The sequence below is a fragment of the Cupressus sempervirens genome, chromosome 1 (assembly GCF_028749045.1).
Source record: "Cupressus sempervirens isolate cs-2001-9-10 chromosome 1, ASM2874904v1, whole genome shotgun sequence".
In the NCBI taxonomy this organism is placed as follows: domain Eukaryota; kingdom Viridiplantae; phylum Streptophyta; class Pinopsida; order Cupressales; family Cupressaceae; genus Cupressus; species Cupressus sempervirens.
The window spans coordinates 617,637,741-617,654,678 of record NC_143118.1 but is presented as its reverse complement, the minus strand read 5'-3'; positions in this window follow the sequence as shown (position 1 = coordinate 617,654,678).

Below are 16,938 nucleotides of genomic sequence, written 5' to 3'. Positions count from 1 at the left end.
ATCACAATAATTTCCAAATTGTATATCTATGGTAAAACTAACAGTACAATTCATAAGGATATACTTACACATTGATACTTGTAAATAAATACTTGTACATATATATATATATGCACAACATTTATACATATACATACACGCACTCATTACATATACCAAAATATATGTAAAACCTTATTAATTTAAAGTTAGTTTTGAAATAGATAATAACCTTTTTCTACTATACATATAATAACTAGTCGCTACCAGATAATACAATTCTCTTTACTTTAATTGGTAATTGTTTGACAATGTATCAGTATCAAAGTGTTTGTTTTGTTTCAGAATTCTTGTTCCAAAATCAATGAAACATAATTTCCAAATTTCCTAAATTCGATACAGCTTATAAAATAATCTTGTTTGCCATCGATGATTTGGACTAAACATAAGTTAATAGTCGCAATGAATATCTCTATGCTATAGTTTAATCTTCACAATAGTAACTCTCATAAAACCACAATATAACTCAATTGCTTGCTTATAATGAAAATCCTGAATTCGTAAAAATCAATAATGCAATAAACAGGAATCAAAACCCTTTTCGAAATGTTAACCTAGAAATTATATGTATATATATATATATATATATATATATATATATATATATATATATATATCTATACATATATATATATATATATATATATTTATATACATATACATATATATGTATATACATATATATATATATATGTGTATATATATATATATATATGTATACATGTATATACATATATATATATATATATATATACATGTATATGTATATATATATATATATACATATATATGTATATACATATACATATATATGTATATACATATATATGTATATATATATATATATACATATACATGTATATACATATATATATATATATATATGTATATACATATATATGTATATATGTATATACATATATATGTATATATGTATATACATATATATGTATATATGTATATACATATATATGTATATATATATATATGTATATACATGTATATGTATATATATATATATATATATATATATATATATGTATATGTATATACATGTATATGTATATATATATGTATATACATATATATGTATATATATATGTATTTATATATATATATATCACACAGAATTCTGAAACTCACAATCAGATACAATGTAACAATTATGAGCCTATATCTTTAAGCCCTAAGTACACATTATTATTGATGAAAGATAGCAGTCAAATAACAATTCATGAAATCGTTTTGTTTCCTAATTTTCTGTCTAAATTCAACACCTAAAAAAAATTTAAGACATTACAAAACATTAAATGACAACTGTTGACATAAAAAATAATCTCTATTGCAAGTTTATACCCTCGGTTCACAGTCGTGACCCGTAAAACATTGCAAATTTGCGACCAAGCTCTAATGATAGGGACACAACCCAAGCACAAAATGGACACAACAGGAAAAGGGAAATTGTATTAACTATGAAAATAATCTAGTACATTCAGTACAGAGAAAATAGACTTCATAACATGCCCTAAGGGCTTACAATAGCACAAAACTAGAGATAATTTCTCCTTTTTGTACCTCATCTCAAATTCCACTCTGAACTGCCTTTTACAATGCCAAAAATGTCCTTAAATAGACCCTGAAGGGTTAAGGACTAGGAGTACATTCTAGAAAGTGCTAGTAGGAATCCACCGATCAAGTAGAAGGCTCCAGAAGCCACATTAGAAGTTGGTGCAAATCTAGAAGAATCCAAAAATGGTAACTGAACTTTCGGGAGGCATAACTTTTGAACTGTAGCTCCGATTGATGAACCGTTTACATTTTTGAAAAGCTCTCAAAGTGCTCTATAGCCCTATGGACCAGCTTTGCTCATCTCCCATTTTTTGGCCCTTTTTGAGGTCATTTAATGCCCCTAACCTGACTTTGAAGCATTCTTAGGAGGTCTCCAAATACAAAAAAAATTGCAATAACTTTCAAACTGTGGGGCCTTTTGAGTTGATTCTTTTTTTGGAATGCTCTAAATTACAATTACATTCATCCAACCAATTTACAGCTTCTAGTTCACCAAAATGATGGCTCAATTACATACTCCTATTTTTTTTATATTTACATGTATCCCAACTTGTTCAAATACTCTATCCTAGAACACTAATAGTGGAACTATGAGAGTTGGAACCTTTAGTTGACCCAAATGGGTATTCAAAAATGAAAACACATGAAATAGAAACTAAGTCTAAGTGCATTTTTTTTTTTTGGGTGACACAGGATTGCCCTTATACCTCTGGATGCTCCTGCATCATCTAATGTCACCACACTCTCATATTCATCGCTAAGTCACAATAGTAAACAAAATATTAAACACAAAACAAGGTATCCACAGAGCTCGACTCATATAACAGTCAGTACCTTACGCTATCTCAAAATTACACACATAAACTACAACCACAACATACACATAAAATTGCAATACCCATATACATCAATGTTACCAAAGCGATATCTCCATACCCACATTTGAATATGGGTATGTGCAGAGCTAAACATCGCATACAAAACTATACTCTACATTTATCCATGCTGAAGTGTAATTACTTACCATTTAAAACTAAAAAGAACTATATACACTTACACATTTCAAATTTTTGAATGCAATATAAGCATAAATTACAAAGCCTATATAATCTTACACCCGATGATGGGTTTACACTAAATTTAGCTATGAAAACCCCAAATCCTACATAAACCCAGAGTTGGGTAACAAATTTCAAACATTGCATCTATTAATTAATCGATATTCAACATTACTCAGTGAATATAATATAGATAAGAGAGTAGAGTTAGAGAAAAAGCCCCCTACCTGTTTATATGCGATAAGAAACACAAGCAAAGCTGTCTGGAGAGTCCTCTTCTCAAACCCCCAACCCCACGCTTCCAAATCCACAAAACTAAACATAGAATTACCAGGGAAACCTTCTTAATAATGGCAATTGAGAAAGCCCATGAAACGACAATAGAACCATCAATAAAATGAAAATGTGAACCTCTAAAAAGATGATAAGAAAAAACATTCTCCATCATGTTCATCAAAATCCCCATGAAAAATGAAAAGAAACCCGCTCAACAGAGCGTCCAAATTTCCTAACTAAAAACCCACAATGGTGGTCTGAGCTCAAGCATCGTGAAGAAGAAAAAAATCAATGCTCATAATAGCAAGCATAACCATAAAAATCTCATTCCTTAGCTTTTGCAACACTTGGCAACCATATTATCAAATACGACCTGCAACACATTAACTGCATTTGCATTGCTGCCTTTCACCAAAACCCAAAACCTTTACAAAGTCCTTTGAAGTTAGGCATCGATAGCTTAAGCTTTGCATAAGTATGGGTTAAGACATAGTTAAGTATCATTCGATAGGTTAGTCTAAGTACTAACCCTTACTAACATAGTATTAGGTACTAACATTAATATTAATATTTATATTAATATTAATGTTGATATTAATATTAATATTAATATTAACATTAATCCTAATTTAATATTAACATTGTTGCTGACCATTAAGTATACTTAAATGTATACATATATTTATAACTTGTATCAATATAAATACAAGTACACTAATATACAATAGTTACATATACATATATATATATATATATATATATATATATATATATATATATATATATATATAATTATTTAATACTAATGCACTTATATTTATATACATATGTATATATTACAACAATGTTATAAATATACATATATATCTAAATATACTTGAAACTAGCAACGACAAATACATGGTAATGATAATATTTTAAAACCACCTTATATAGAAATCTAAAAATACGAATCAGACAGAAGTAAAAAATGAAACCATACTAACATAGATTTTATAAAATTTGATTCTTGAATCCAGATTATTTCAAATAATAAGATTCTGAATATAAAACTGAAAGCATAAAAACATCTGTTTCTGAGAATCAGATTTTGAATAACCTCTGAATTCTCGAAGAGTTTACATAATAATACTAGAATTAAAGTAACTTAACAAGTACCAAACCATCCAAAAAAGTAAACTAATCACAGATTCCAAAGTGTCAGATATAGAACTGTCAGGGCCATGACACCACATCCTACCATCTAAAACTAAGTAGTAAAAGAATGTATTGAAGAAACATTGTAGTATACATAAATAACATCGCAATGTACAAGAACAATCAAACTCATGTGTAATTCCTCCCAACCATAATAGCATCATGAGACTCCAAAGGTCCTAGCCATCCCCCATGCATAACATCCGAAACTACCAATTAGATTGTTGGAGTTGTCTTATGAGGATGTCACTACTAAACTATACTACAAAATTAAATAAGGAAATATAACATGCTAAAAGTAAAGCATAAGATAATCCCACAAATCAAACTCGTCATCTAACATATGATAAATATCATAATATAGGAATGCGTCAAGTAAACTAACACCATCTAAAATGATATCCAAGCATTCCAATGAAAGCATAAATCACAAGATGACATACTTTAGAACCCAAAGTACCAAGTGAAACAACAAGCAACAGTCACACTAGAATAATAGATTGTCTTTGTACATCAATCCCCAATAGTGATGAAGGTAGCTATGCCTCCCAACCATGTGAAACCCATAGGTCCTCTCCTACCATGCTGATGGAGATAATGATCCAACTCAAAAACACACAAAAAGCACAACATCCATAGACAACACTCACACCAGACTGTAATGATGACCGAAACCAAGATCATACAACAATGCAAGTAGTACAAGTCTAGGTCAAACATTTTATGGGTTACTATTTATGGGTTGACATCATGGAGAGTCACTTGGTATCAAAAAGCCCAAGCTTGGATCATACAAATTCAACTCCTAAATAGAAGGCTCTAGCAAAGAACTTTTCATTATCTTAAATTTTATTACCACCCAAATATTTTTTAATTGAATTATCACTTGGTTAAAGCTTCCTCTACCAAGCCTTTGGGCACAATGATCACCAAGCTACGAGATAGAAGCCCCCTCCATGTGCTACCCTACCCTACCCATTTTCATCCAATGATGAGTGCCCATAGGCATGTAAATTCCCAACCCAACCCTAAATGATCATAACCTTTGGCAAGTCCACAAAAGCTTGCACCTTGCAAGTCAGTCAACAAATGCATGCATATGTACTCATGTGTGGTGCACCACCATCATGAAGATCATAACATTGGGACTGGATGATAACACAAGCATAAAATAAAACACTTTAAACCAAATAACAACTCAAGAGTACGGATGTGGCACATATCTCAATGCAACATAAAAGTGCAACTATGATCTGACTGACATCCTATGGATGATCCAATTCTATGATCAATAACATGCCAAGAAAACTTGAGAAAATAGGGTGGCATGCAAAATGGGGTAAAAACCCCAAAACTCAAGAACTTTGAAATTAAAAACCAATTGGTCTTTGGGCACAAAAGCCATGAAAATCAAATAAAATTTGGATTCAAACACCATATGCAAAAATGGCTGGCATAATGGTTCAAAATCCCAAACCCCCATCCCAAAATAGGGAAAAATGTTCATACCCAACCAACTGGGCAGAACTAGCAAGCAAAAATAGAGGGGAACACTAGTTCTTAGCCTCCCAATAAACAAATATCAAAAATAGATACAAAAACTAAGCTAAAAAAAGAAAACAAGAGAGCCCTACCTAACAGCCAAAAGGGATAAAATGGAAAACAACCACGTAAAAGAAATAATCAGCAAATACAGCCAAAAATGATGGAAAAGCAAGGTCTCCTTGAGCTAGATCCAATGAGTCCATCCTCATGAAGATCTCATGCCTGTAGCTCTCACAATGAATAGAAAACCAATCCTTCAAAAAAGGATTTCAGGGAAAGCTCTCAATTTTCCAAATTGCAAAAGTGAGAAGTGAGGAATTCAATTCCTCTTTCAATACTTGTTCACTTTTAGAGTGAATAATTGATTAGGGTAAATAACTAGTTAAACTAGTTGTACTCTAAATTGACCAAACAAAAATAGGCTATTCTTAGAAATAGGAATTCACCTAAGGAAAAGTTTCCCAAAATTAATCCAACAAAAATTTAAACCCAAAATCATAGAAATTTCCTTAACAATTTTGCAACAATGCAAATCACTAAATGCACTCAAAGGTTTAGTCACATAATGCAAAGATTATAGATTTAATCAAATCATTGGAAGGTTTAATTTAAACAATTTAAACAATGATACATTGACCATACAAGGACAACATTGGTAAAATGAATAGATGAATCACTATCTCCAGGTGGCACTCCCAAGGATATTAATCATGCACAATAAAACACATGATCAAGTGCAATTGCATATAATAGTTCTTGTCATGAAAGCTAGCACCCTAGACCAAATTTTTACCTAAGGATAGCCTCGTGAATCATGGAAACAACCTCCAAGCTATGGGACTTGAACTATGAGGTTGAATCTCTAGAGAAGGTTGGCTTCCTCTACTATTAGGATGCACCTAAACTATTTTTGAAGAGGAAAAGGAGAAGGAATACATCAAAGCAACTACCTAATCTATTCTAAAGAGGTGATGCACCAAAATAGGGTGTCCAAATTAGTCTCTGTCCATACATGCTCAGTGTTATTATCATGATAGTCTAAATATATGAAAATTCAACTCTACTTTAATCTATAAACTGCACACAGATCAGATAACCATATGATCAACACAAGGTACTTCACTTTTATCATTCATAGCTCAAAAAGATACAGAAAGTGTAGATTACAGATATTTGCAGTACATCAAAGAGAGGCAAGAAAATTTGTACAGTATAATGATTGTCAAAAGAGATAAGGCAAGAAGTCATATAACTCAAAGGTAATAGGGAATTTATAGTGGCATGCCAAGGCAGTACTAGAGAAACAGAGAAAATTTGACCTTGAGAAAGAGTACAATGTTTTCCTTTATAGTGTAAGTATATCTTGGATGACTTCCCCAATAAGACAATGTCCAACCACTACAATCAAATCTCCAGAGAAGAAATTATTGAAAAAATTGAAAGATCTAACTTTTGCATAAATCTATGCATGAAGGGATCACTTCTTCACCAAAAAAATCCTTGAGAGGTTAGGAACGATGGTTATTTAATCTTTGATTGAATGAGTGGATCAAAAAATGATAGTGGAGTATTTCCTTGCACTTATCAAGCCTAGGGATCAATGAAAGTGGTTGCAAAGAATCAGAAAGATTGTTCAAGGAACTACTTCTACTACTACTAACATCCAACTCGATCATGATCTTTGGTTGACTAAGATCTAGTCATTAAATTCTACTATGTGGACCAAACATTTCTCATTGTTATGTCATCCTATCAGCACCCAATCCTTATGCCTTGCATTCAACTATCCATGATCACATCCTCACCACCACCTTTCCTAAATAACTATCTCCACTTGTGAAACTACAATCTACCAATCATCACTACCTCACCACCTTGAACTAGCATTTCTATCTAACCTTTGCGATCAAGTGAGACAAAGAGAATCGCTTGATCACAACTTAAAGCTTAGTTGCCTCTCAATCCATAGTGATCACACATTGGTTGTAGATCTGAAGGATCTAATGGTGTAGGATATAATTTGGAAATTAGAAATCTTTCTTGTCGCACCATCACAACTCAAACTGTAGCATGTCAACATGACCATGCAACTGGGAAAAATCAAAGCAAAGCACACCTTCTTAACCTTAACCTTAGTCAGTGGTCAATTGCCTGCAACCATGTGATTCACATGGTCATGACTTAAAATATTAAGGCATAACATGAAAAGAGAAAATGAATTAATGTTATATCATTTCATGTGCATCCTATGTGACCTTTAAATTGGTCTTTGTTTTAATTTGATTTTTTGGCAAGAAGCAATTTTGGATTAACACTTCTGGCAACTCAGGGAGGATGCAAGCCTGCTTAGCAAATGACCAATGACTAAAAGATCCATTGGGCTACAAAGTCTCCAAAACCGTAAACTTGTTAGTTTACTACCTCTATTGTACTTCATGCCATAGCAAATCCTCTTCCTTTGTAACTTGTAGAACAATCTTGTAGAACCAGACCCTTCTTTACAAAAAAAAACATGTGCTTGTGTACTTCTTGAAAATAGGAAAGAATACGAAAGAAAAACTACTCTGACTGTGCACATGAGATAATGATGAGAATTACAAATAGGGTTTTAGGTATATCCCATTAATAGGGATGGACAAGACTTCACCATTAGGCTTGCTCAACTAAAAGGCATTGGATTGCTTACAAGTGACAATCACATAGGGGCCACTCCATAAGGTATTGAACTTTAAGTGTCTCCCAGCTTTTGCTTTGTCTACATCCCATTTCAACACAAGGTCACCTTCCCTAAAATTTCTAATCTTATCCTTTTTATCAAAACTTGTTTTCATCTATTGCTAGTGTACCTCTAAGGTCTAGATTGCTTGACTTATTTTCTCCTCCAACTCCATAAAATCTGCCATTCTTATAGACATGGCATCATCTTCAATCAATTCCAACTAATGAGCCAACTCAAGAGTAGGAAACTCCTGTGAGACAAAAAGCTTAGATTCCCTACCATATACTAACATGAAGGGATAATTTCCTATGGCTCTCTTGGGGGTGATTCTGTCAGCCCAAAGGGCAATCCTCAATTTTTGATGCCAGCACCTTTGGTTATCCTCCACTATCCTCTTAATGATTTTAATCAAATTCTTATTAGATGACTCAGCCAAGCTATTACTCTGAGGCTAATATTTAGAGGATGTGCTTAAGTAAATACCATGATCAAGTGCCCATGTCCAAATCTAAGCTCCTATGAATGGTTTAGCATTATCTAAAATAATAGTTGAAGGGGTGCCAAACCTAGTTACAATCCCATCAAGGAATTCAATGACTAAAAGTTTTGTGGCATCTCTTAGTGCTAGTGCCTTTGTCCATCTTGTAAAATAATCTACAGTAGCTAAAATCAATTTATGACCAAAGCTAGAAGGGGGATTGATGGGGCCAATAAAATCTAGTCCCCACTGGGTAAAAGGTTAATCCACCCAGATGGGATAAAGTGGAAGAGTCATAAGTCTTTGCTTACCTTAGAAGAAAGCACACTTCTCACACCTCCTCACATGTTTGTGGAAATCATGGAATAGGGAGGGATAGTACTAACCATCTCTCATAATTTTCATTGTAGTAGTCCTTGCTGAAAAATGACCACCATCAGGACCATCATGAAGTTTTTTGACTATTCTTTCTACTTGATCTATATCAACACATCTTAACATAGCTCCATTGAAATCTTTCCTAAAAAGAACACCATCGATTATAGTGTAAGGAATAGACTATAGCATAAACTACCTTCTCTTAGCTTTATCTAGCCCTTGAGGATATTTGTTCCCAACCAAGAAGGCTTTCATATCATCCATCCAACCCTTAGGGTTGTTATTTCTTATTTCCTATTGTTTTGTCAATACCAAGAAAACCTTTTTTTCAATCTCATGAGATGAGATCATCTGCTCACACAATCCCCATCCCCTTATTAGCTTGCTGATCTAAATGTCCATGTTGTATTCCATTACCTTATTGATCTAGCCAACTCTCTTCTCACCAATATCTTTTCTCAACAAGAAATATTTTATGCTAGCATGAGGAACCAGCAAGTGGATTTTTTTGAGACAGTAGATGTCTAAATTTCTTCAGGGCTCTTATGACTACAAGAGCCTACTTTTCCACATAACTATATTTATTTTCATAATCTTTGAGTCCTTCACTAAAAAAAGAAATAGGTTTCTCTTCATTTTTTTATTTAGCTATGTCAAAAAAGCAAATATACTTGACTCACCTCCCAAGGTATAAAGGATGAAATCCTTATCAAGATTTGGATTAATGAGAGTGGGGACTGAAGCTATGGCCACCTTGGTCTCCTCAATAATTAATTTCCCTTCTTTGGTCCATGAGAAGGCTATATTCTTTTTTAGCATAGTTGTAAGAGGTTTTACCACAGTAGCTAAGTTAGGAATAAATTTTCTTCCAAAATTTATCCTACCAAGGAAACTTTGTAGACTCTTCTTATGGCTAGGGAGAGTAAGGGAAAGTATTGCCTTTGTTCTTTCTAGATTGATAGTCAAACCCTCTTTAGATACAATATGCCCTAATAATTTTCCTTGATTAGTGGTGAAGACACACTTGCTCAGATTCAAGGACACCCTGTACTCTCTACATTTCACAAATACCTGCTTGAGGTGACCAAAATGTCCTACTACTTTTTTTGAGTATACTGTGATATCATCAATGTAGACCAACACAAATTTTTTGATCATAATTTTGAAGGCCATCTCCATCACTTTTTGAAATGTGGCACCTACATTTGTTAGTCCAAATGGCATTTTACTATTGGCATAGGTACCCCATTTAGTAGTGAAAGAAGTTTTGTATCTATCAGTCTCTTTGACCAACACCTGATTATAACCTAAGAAGCCATCCAAGAAGGTGAATCTCTCTGAACCAATGACCTTAGACAATATTTGTTCCATAGAAGGGAGGGGATGATGATCTTTAAGGGAGGCTTGATTAAGATCCCTAAAATCTACACATAGTCTAATCTCTCCATTCTTTTTTCTAATAGGGACAAGGTTTGTCACCCAAGAGGAATGCTTGATAGGAAAAATTATATTGGCCTCAATTAATTTAGATAGCTTATTTCTCATTACAGGTTCAATATTGGGGTTTCCTAGCCTCTTTTTTTGGCTAACAAGCTTGACATTATCTACCAGATCTATAGTATGTCGAAACAAGCTAGGATCAAATCCTTTCAAATCATCGTATGTCCAAGCAAATATATCATTGAATTATTGACACAGATGAACAAAATATTCTTTTTTAGTTCTAGAACATACCTTTCCTAAGTTTAACATTTTTCCATCAGCATTTATGATTGGTACATGGTCTCCTTTGTTTGCAATGAGGTTCATTCCTCTTTCCCTTGCTTGGTCATTAGGGTTGAAGATACTTTCTAAGGTAATGATAACCTTAGGTAATTTTTTGGAGTTAAGGTTGATGATTTTCTCTCCATATTGGTCATGCAACCTCTCCTAATTCCTATTTGAAAATTATGCTTCATTCTACAAGAAACTCACAATTTGTGCATGAGATTCAAAGATTTACCAATTGATATCATTGTCAAGAATGGTGGGTTTGATCACCATCTTAATTCTCTATCTCTTTTCATCTTCAAGGCTTCTTGAGACATCATGAGATGCACCCACTACTACATGTCTATTTTCTTTCCTAGGGATGATTTGAATATTGAATGCACTAAAATTTTCAAGCAAATCCCATACCCTATGTTTTTAAGACTTGAGAAAATTATTCTTAGTGACATTTCAACTCCTTACCTAATTAATCACCAACTCACTATCTCCATACATAGTTAATGCCTAGATTCTTCTTCTCTAAGAAATTAAGAGACCCTGAATCAAAGCCTCATATTTAGCCATATTATTAGTACAACTAAACTACAACCTAAATGAGAAATAGTACTTTTCTAATGCAGGGGAAACCAACATTACACCAGCCCCTAACCCATTCTTATTTCTTGATCCATCAATATACATGCTCCATATCTCATTTATATCTTCTTTAGCCTTCATCAAATTCAGGATGAGAGCATCATTTTCTGATATACAATATGTGCCCAAGCCAATCTTTGAGGTCTTTAATATGGGATCAAATTGATAAGAATTATTTCATTCGTCTAAGAGGAAAATAGGTGTATTAGATAAGGAAGTAGTAGTCTCATTTACTATATTATTTTCATTTGCTTCTAGGATGGTACAATTCATATTGATGAGGTTAGGAGTATAGGTCTCAATATGATGGAGGGCTAATGGTTCTACTTTAATTGAAGCCTTGGTTCCATATCTAGTTCTAAAAGGCATATATTACCAATTAGAAGATATGTAGCCACCTATTTGAGCAATGAAGTCCCTTGATAGACAAATGGAAAAATGTAGCTTGACTTTAGCAATTGATATGTCTTGAACTATAGTACAACCTAGACAGGCATGTAAGGCCATTTCAACATTCCTAAGGATTCCCATGGTTTTGATGGTACTACCATCAAGTTGCAACACATCTTTAACAATGAGTTCATATTTCATTTCTAAGGTATTAGAAACACACTTGGGCATTACTGAACTACTAGCCCCTAAGTTAATCATACAGTTATGAACTAGCTTATCTCCTATGAGTAGAGAAACATAGAATGGAGGTGGTTTAACATTTTTACTTACTTCTACCTCCTTTGATGGTTACACCAAGCTTACAACATTCTCTATGCTAGGTGGCTGATCTTTGAGTTTAATGCTTTCCAAATCTTGTTGCAATAGCCTTCTTTCTAATGGTATAGTAGTTACACCATCCCACATAGAAATGTTTGCATTGGTCTTTCTCATTTTCTCTACCACACTAAAAGAAGCATTAGATGTTTTGGTAAGAGCCTTGGAAGTAGAAGTCTGAGGCAGGATAGTTTATGGGTTGTTCACATCATTTTTGTTCTCATCATATCTTTGTTGTAGAGAAACATTAGTAGGTTGATTTGCATTGTGTTGCTAGGTGACTGCTTGCATATGTGGCATTACACTTGATGTGGAAGGCTAAATAGAAGGTTGAGGTGCTATCTCCTTCATGGCTCTTTTCTTGCTCCTGGTATTGTGAGCACAAGAATCCTGGTTGACATTACCATGCTCTTCCACTAGGCAGTCCATAAAAGAACAATCATCTTGCTGAAAGGTATCAACAAGTTGATTAGCATTTTATTTTTGGGTGACTTCTCACTCTGGTATAGTTAAAGCCAAATAATATTTTTCCTTCTAGCATATGTAGTATGTTGACATATTAGTCAAGTTTTTTATTAGTGACTCACACTTATTAAGATTGTATATCACTATTGAGCTCATTGTATAGTTTATAGTATTTTCCATGTAATTCAATTGTTACCAAGTTCTATAGTTGCTACCAAGTCCTTTGGACAAATTTCAGTGGTTACCAAGTAGTTGCAGTGAATGTGAAGACCAGCAGTGTAAACTGTGTAGTTCAGTTGATGTCATGTTTACTAGTGGTTACCAAGCTGTGCAGTGTTCACCAAGTTCGCAATATATGTGATGCAAGTCTAGTGTTAATCGAGCTTCTTAATGTTAACCAAGTGACTTAGTTTCTACCGAGCTTGAGGTAATAGTATTTACTGAGCTATGCAATAGTAACCAAATGATTCAATATATGTCAAAGTTTCATAGTATCTACCAAGTCACCAGTGCAGACTAAGTTCCAAACTACCTTAAAGTGATCAGTATGGACTAAGATTCTATGCCTACTAAATGCATGATGATGTTGAGCTATGACAACGGATGTCGAGTATCAGAACCTCACCAAGTCAGTCTTCAGAGCCCAAGTTTCTACACTTTGGCTAACTTTGTAATATTTTGTGTAAACTTGTATTGTGGTTGACTTTGTAATTATTTATTTGGATTGATATATATGTAATGTATTATATCATATCAAAATGACATATGGAGGAGTAATGAAATTATTAGAAAAGTAGAGAAGAGTGAATTACAAAGGCTACAACAGTATAAGGAGTAGGAAAGATTCATCTATCACAGAAGGTGATTTGTAAACTTAGAGAAATCTCATTTAGCAAACCAAGTTGTAGATCAAAGATTAGCCACTGCTTCATCCTAATAGGTGGATTAGTTAAATCCTTTAACAAGGTAGACTTCACAATCTTCTATAAATCTCTTTACAGAGTGCATATTTTATTGTATGTTTGTAAAACTAATAGATACTATTAGTGAGACAATAAATATATTCTCTTAGAAAAATATTGTTGTATAAAATGTTTCAAATTAATTGCAAGGAAAAATTAAAATATAGATAAATTATAAGATATAAGATTGAAAAAAGACATGACAATTTACTCCTTTTTAACCATTAATCTTATGATCCAATTTATTCCTTTTTGACTATTAATTATTATTTAAAGCATGCTAAAAAATAAAATGGTTATGTTTATATATTTGTAAATTTTTAATGATTAATCTTATAGTCCAATTTATTATTTTTAATAGAAAATATAATTATTTAATTAGAAATACAGATTAAAAAACTATAAATACTATTAATAAAAATGCAATTAATAATATTTTTTGAATTATTTATAGTCCATTTATGAAAATGTAATTAATAGTATTTGTACAATAATTAGAAATGTAATTAAAACTATAAATATTAAATCCATTAAAATATAATTTAAAAATCTAAGTTAATAAATAATATTAGTGAGACTATAAATATATTCCCGTAGTATTAAATATGTCAAATTAATTGCAAGAAAAATTTAAAATATAAATAAATTATAAAATATAATATTTTAGATTTAAAAAACAATTTGATTTATTCTTTTTAAACCATTAATCTTAAAGTCCAACTTATTTTTTGTTAACTATTCATTATGTTTTAAAGTGTGCTAAAAAAATAGAATGGTTATGTTTATATATTTGTAATTTTTTGATGATTAATATACTCCAATTTATTATTATTTTTAAGTATTAATTATGTTTAAAAGTATGCTAAAAAATAGAATGGTTATGTTTACATATTTGTAAATTTTATTCTTTTTTAACTATTAATTATGTTTTAATGTGTGCTATAAAATGGAATCATTATGTTTATATATTTGTAACAACTGCCACATAGTGACATGTACTTGCCATAATAGTTTCAAGTTAATTAAAATATTATTTTAGTTGTAAAATTAATTTTATATTAATTTTACAACTAAGATTATATTTAAATTAACTTAAAACTATTACATAAGTCTAAAACTCTTGTTGTCAACTAATTTTCTTCAAAATGAGCTTATAGCTATTTTTAAAAAAAAAAAATTTTGAACGACACTAACAAAGCCACTTGATATATATAAGCTTATAGCTATTGTACTTACAATACCACATGATTCAACTATTATGATAATTCATAACTAATCTCTTGCTAAACCAATCAATTGAGAGAATTTACAAATAATCTCTTCTCAAACCAATCTAGATTTTATTTTCAATCTAAAAGATAAATTATGAATTATTTCTATATAGCATTTTTCTTTATTGAAAAAGATATCCCAATTTTTAAAGAGAAAAGAACCCAACTACCTTATCAAATTTCAACTAATCTTTTATATATATATATATATATATATATATATATATATATATATATATATATATATATATATATATATATATATATATATATATATATATATATATATATATATATATATATATATATATATATATATAAGTTTTACGTAAATATCATATAATCTCCACCTAAATGAATTAAATTAAATTTATAACAAATCTTCATCGAAATTAATTTAGATTATTTTGTTAAAATAATAGAAAATAATCTATATCATAACCTTTTCCACCTAATATGGACAATTAGTATAATGAAAATTATATAATCTCCATCCAAGTGAATGTAGAACTATATTAGATTTTCTAATAAACCATTTATATTATTAATAATAATAATATAATGCATGTAATAAATTATATAGTAAAAATCTAATATGAAATTTTTTTTTAAAAATAAATAATAAATTTTAATCTATAAAATCAAAATACACTTTACTAAATTAGGCACCTAACATTTTGCTGCAAAAAAATTAGTATGGGAAGCTTCCAAAAAGGGGCTCCTATAACACCAATTCGAATTAGCCTATCATAGTTGACATAAAAGAAATAATACGCTATATTTAATTGTAAATATATAGACAAACTTTAGAGATAATTGTTTAATGGAAAAATTATTATCATTGGTAGATTGACATAGTACTAATTCACCGACAAGTACAATAATGTAATCGAGAAAATCGTCTAAGAAATTGTGAGTGACATTATGACTCCATGAAATCTGTGTATAAGACCCCAAACTAATTAGCAAATAGGAAAGTAGAAAAATAATATTGGACAATTAATAACTCCAAAATTTAGCATGTTTATACTGATTTTCTATTTAAAAATATCTTTAAGAACAAATTTATTTAATATAATTGGTTGAAATAAGTTTTACTTTTGACTAGTTAATTAAAATTTATTACAATAGCATATGCCTAAGACAAATACTAATAAGTAAAATCTAATTAAAGATTTTAACTATCTAGTTATGTTCATTTAAAGGATTAATATTGAACAAATATGAAATAAGTCAAATATTTTAGCAATACTTTTTTTAAAACTATTTAAATGGTAAGTTCGTTACAAGAATGAGATTGTCAAATTATATCGAAACTAGCTTAATGAAAAAATATGTGTAGGAAATTAAATGAGATATGTGAATTTGAGTCATAAAATATGAATGCAAGGTAGAGAGACCTTATGGATGGATGTCAACAATAGGGTATACTTAAGGAGGTGGGACCTCCTTTTTCTAGGTGGGCATTCTTCTAAGGAAGAGCATGTGTTTTCAATGAAAATATAAAAGTTAAACAAATGTGGCTAATCAACCACATCCCAACAATTAATCTAGATAAAAAGTTTTACATAAAGAGTAAGCCTTAATGGCAAGATTTTGTAACAATTATTAGGTGTGAAAGAATAAGATAATGAAGAAATTTTAGAGAGGTTTTATAGGATAGGGTTCAAAGTGTAATCCTCCTATTTTTGTTCTTTGTTTCTTTATGTACATATTCTTGCATGAATGAACCATGTAATTGCAATCTTCTTAGAAATTATTCCCATATTGAAGTAAATGTAGTTTCCAGACAAGATATCCACCTCCA